Genomic DNA, 3,882 nt, shown 5'->3' with positions numbered 1-3,882 from the left:
ATATATAATTATAATATATATATATATATATATATATACATATATATATACATATATATATATGTATACATAATCACACACACAGACACACACACACACACACACACACACATATATATAATTTTTAAAGAGGACAAACAACGTTAAGACAAGGCAAACATCTCAAGTCATATACATTATAAACCACTGTACCTAATCGTTTAGATAACCTGTGAACTAAACTGCAAAAGTTTGTGTGTGAGTGTATATATATATATATATATATATATATATACGACAGGCTTCTTTCAGTTTCCACCTACAAAATCAACTCACATGGCTTGGTTGGCGAAAGGCTACAGTACAAAACATTAGCCTGAGTTGCTACACAGGACTGAACTAGAAACCATGTGTTTGGGAAACTAGTTTCTCATTACATAGCCACGCCTTTGTAGTAAGCAGTCTGTTTATAAAACATATGTCGATTTATATTATGCAATGTAGTTCTGTTGTGAAGCCAGGTTTCATGCTTGTTTAAGTAATACGAACAAATAGGTATTGTTAATATTACTTTTTATGTATTGTATTTTAGCGGCTTCTTTTAATTCGAGAACGATGATTTGCATATTTATTCTTTATATAATGTGGCATATTCAAACGCAAATATGTTAGTCTCTGCTGTGTACGTCACTGGTGAATAACTTCTCTTTCCAACAATAATGGCTTCATATCACTCTCATTTCGTTTATACGAGGTATTCCATGTTCCCGTTGTTTCGGTATGTTGTGTGTCATCCACCAGAATCACCCGAACCTTGGAACCTAAAGAAACCACTGGTGTTTTTATAGTTCATTGAACGAACTGTTTTCAGATCAGTGCTTATTCCTACCAACTTTTAAAAATATCGGTTAATCATTTGTAGTGACATAACCGGTTTCTTCTGGCTGACGAGATAACTCATATCGAAACATCGGTGTACCAAAATCCCTTGCATCAATATTCCGAATGTGCAATACTAGTGTACATGGCTACTACTGTACATGTATCTGAATTTGCCGGCATGTACTAAAATAAATATACAAAATCATCACTTCCGTCGTCGCTGTGTACAGCGCAAATACCAATTTTTACATATACAAATATTTTCCAATAGAGGTTGTTGATAATTCTGTATTTAGAATTAATTTAACTTTGCACTTTTCAACTTTGTCAATGTTGTTTTTATTGTCGATTTTTGCTGTCGTCATCTTTTCGTTTTCAAGACGGAGTCAGTTTGATCGAGTAACCATATTGTTAAAATACGTTCTAGTCATATCCATCCTATTTGTTCAGTATATATCAGTAATTTATGTACTTTGTCAGCAATATCCTACATTATTCAACAGGCATAGATTGTTTCAGAGGGTTACATCAGGAAGACATTTCAGCAAACTGTTTACGTTGCCATCAACAACCACTTCTTTATATCTTTCTATTCAAGTGCCTCTCTCACATTCCTTATCTCTCTCCGATCTACTAATCCACAGATTGAGAGAAGAGGAGAGAGGCAGAGATAAAGACAGACAAATATTAAAGTTTGACATTAAGCAGTTGTGTATTATCTTTTACTTGCTTCAACATTGGATTGTGGGTTCCGCCTTGAAATTTATTTTTTAAAACCCGGTACTGATTCTAACGATCTTTTAGGCTTAACTGCTAAGTAACACGGATGTAAGTAAACCAGCACTGTTTGTCAAGCACTGGTGTGGAGACAAGCACAAACACAGGTAAAAGCATATATAATCACTTCATTACAGACATAAAGTTGTAACAAACTTCATAGAATTTCTGCGATTGTGTTGGTAGATGTACTGCTTATTTTTGTGTCAAAAATAGCATCAACGACAGCTTCGTGCTTGATCATTTGTCTATAGTGGAATTTGAAAACAGCATAAATGAACATGTTTTTGAACACACACACACACACACACACACACACACACACACACACACACACACACACACACAATCACGCTTATATACAGAGAATATTTACACACATAATCAGGCGCATGTACACACAGTAAACATTTATAGACATGAACAAACGCACATGTATGTGCAGGGAATATTTCTATACACATAACAGTATATCATATATTGTATATATCCAATGTGCAGTGCTCACAAAATACGGTTTTAGACATATCATCTAACTGAATAGCAAACTTAAACGTAAATGCATGCATATGTATTCCTTGCAGTTGTACGGCTGACAAAGTTAAATCCGAATTTAGAATTTAAATTAGCAGCCATGTCTTTAAAGACAATGATCAAATTCAGCATCTCCAAGACTCTCACCTACATTACTGTCAAGCGTTTCACAGAAACCACTCAACTTGACCTATCCTGTCATTTAAATAAAGTGAAAAGAACTCTTCTATAGTTATAATATCAATATGTCAAACGCTTGGTGACCACTTTAATTGGCAGAGTACGATAAATGCTGAACTTGTTCTCCACAATTTCATACATATACACTTGGTGACACAGGTTTGCAAAGCCAAATGTGTTAATGAGTGCAAAACAAAGACGCAGTAGAATGGTGTAATTACGTAGATCGATAAAGTACTTATTGTGTCAATACACAAGAGAGGCCAAGATCCACTCTTGCCATCTGGTTAGTCAAACCAGATACTTTGGTATGTATAATTTTGTCACATTTGATAATCAGAAGTAACAACTAACCAACTGTCGCTCAAAGATCTTTGCTCAACCAATCATGATTACCCAGTAGTATTACTCCGTCTTTTCGAATGGAAATGTTAAACCTTTAATATCTAATGTGTCATTCTTAATATTTATTTTTCACTATATGGTTAAGTAAAGCTAAAATTACTCTTTGATGATAGTACCAGAATAAAATAGTAGATTAGCACATGTATGTAATTTCGGTTATAGTCTGATGCGGTTTTATTCTGAATGTAGCATTATTTGCCTTTACACTGTTAGTTCTCCTTTAAAAATAACTAATTACCACATTTTTTCCCCTAGAATATATCTGAATTTTTAATATACTATATAATACAATTTCATATGCCAAACAAAAGACAATGTTTGAATATCTATCTATCAATGCTTGAATATCTATCTATCTATCTATCTATCTATCTATCTATCTATCTATCTATCTATCTATCTATCTATCTATCTATAAAATAGATCAGGATTCAAGTGAATCTGGCACTTAAGTGGTAAGCCACCGAATCGGTTTGAAAACTACACTCTTGTGTGTGTGTGTGTGTGTGTGTGTGTGTGTGTGTGTGTGTGTGTGCATAGGGGTTGCTTCCCAACCACATAGGTCCAGGTTTAGTCTTCTGCTATAGCCTTGGGCCGACCAAAGCCTTCTGATAGGATTTGGTAGACAGTAAATATATATATATATATATATATATATATAGACAGATAGATAGATAGATAGGTATAGGGTAAAAATTAATAATTAATTAATAATAAAGTAATTCTACCAAGTAGTTCGGTGTGCAACACACACACACACACACACACACATAACTATTTGTGTGTCTGCGTTTGTCCTCCACCATCACCTGACAACAGATCTTGCTGTGTTTGTATACCCGCAAATTAGCGGTTCAGCAAAAGAGACCTATAGAATAAGTACTAGGCTCTCAAAGAATAAGTCCTGGTGTCGACTACTTCGACGAATGGCAGTGCTCAAGCATGACCGCAGTCAAAGGACTGAAACAAATAAAAGAATAAAAGAATATACATATATATACATATGTGTGTGTGTGTATCTATCTATCTATCTATCTATCTATCTATCTATCTATCAAACTATACGGATATGCATACATACATACATACATACATATACATATACATATATATATATATATACAT

Source organism: Octopus bimaculoides, chromosome 8, assembly GCF_001194135.2.
Source record: "Octopus bimaculoides isolate UCB-OBI-ISO-001 chromosome 8, ASM119413v2, whole genome shotgun sequence".
NCBI lineage: Eukaryota > Metazoa > Mollusca > Cephalopoda > Octopoda > Octopodidae > Octopus > Octopus bimaculoides.
The sequence above is the reverse complement of the archived record's forward strand: the minus strand, read 5'-3'. Positions refer to the sequence as shown.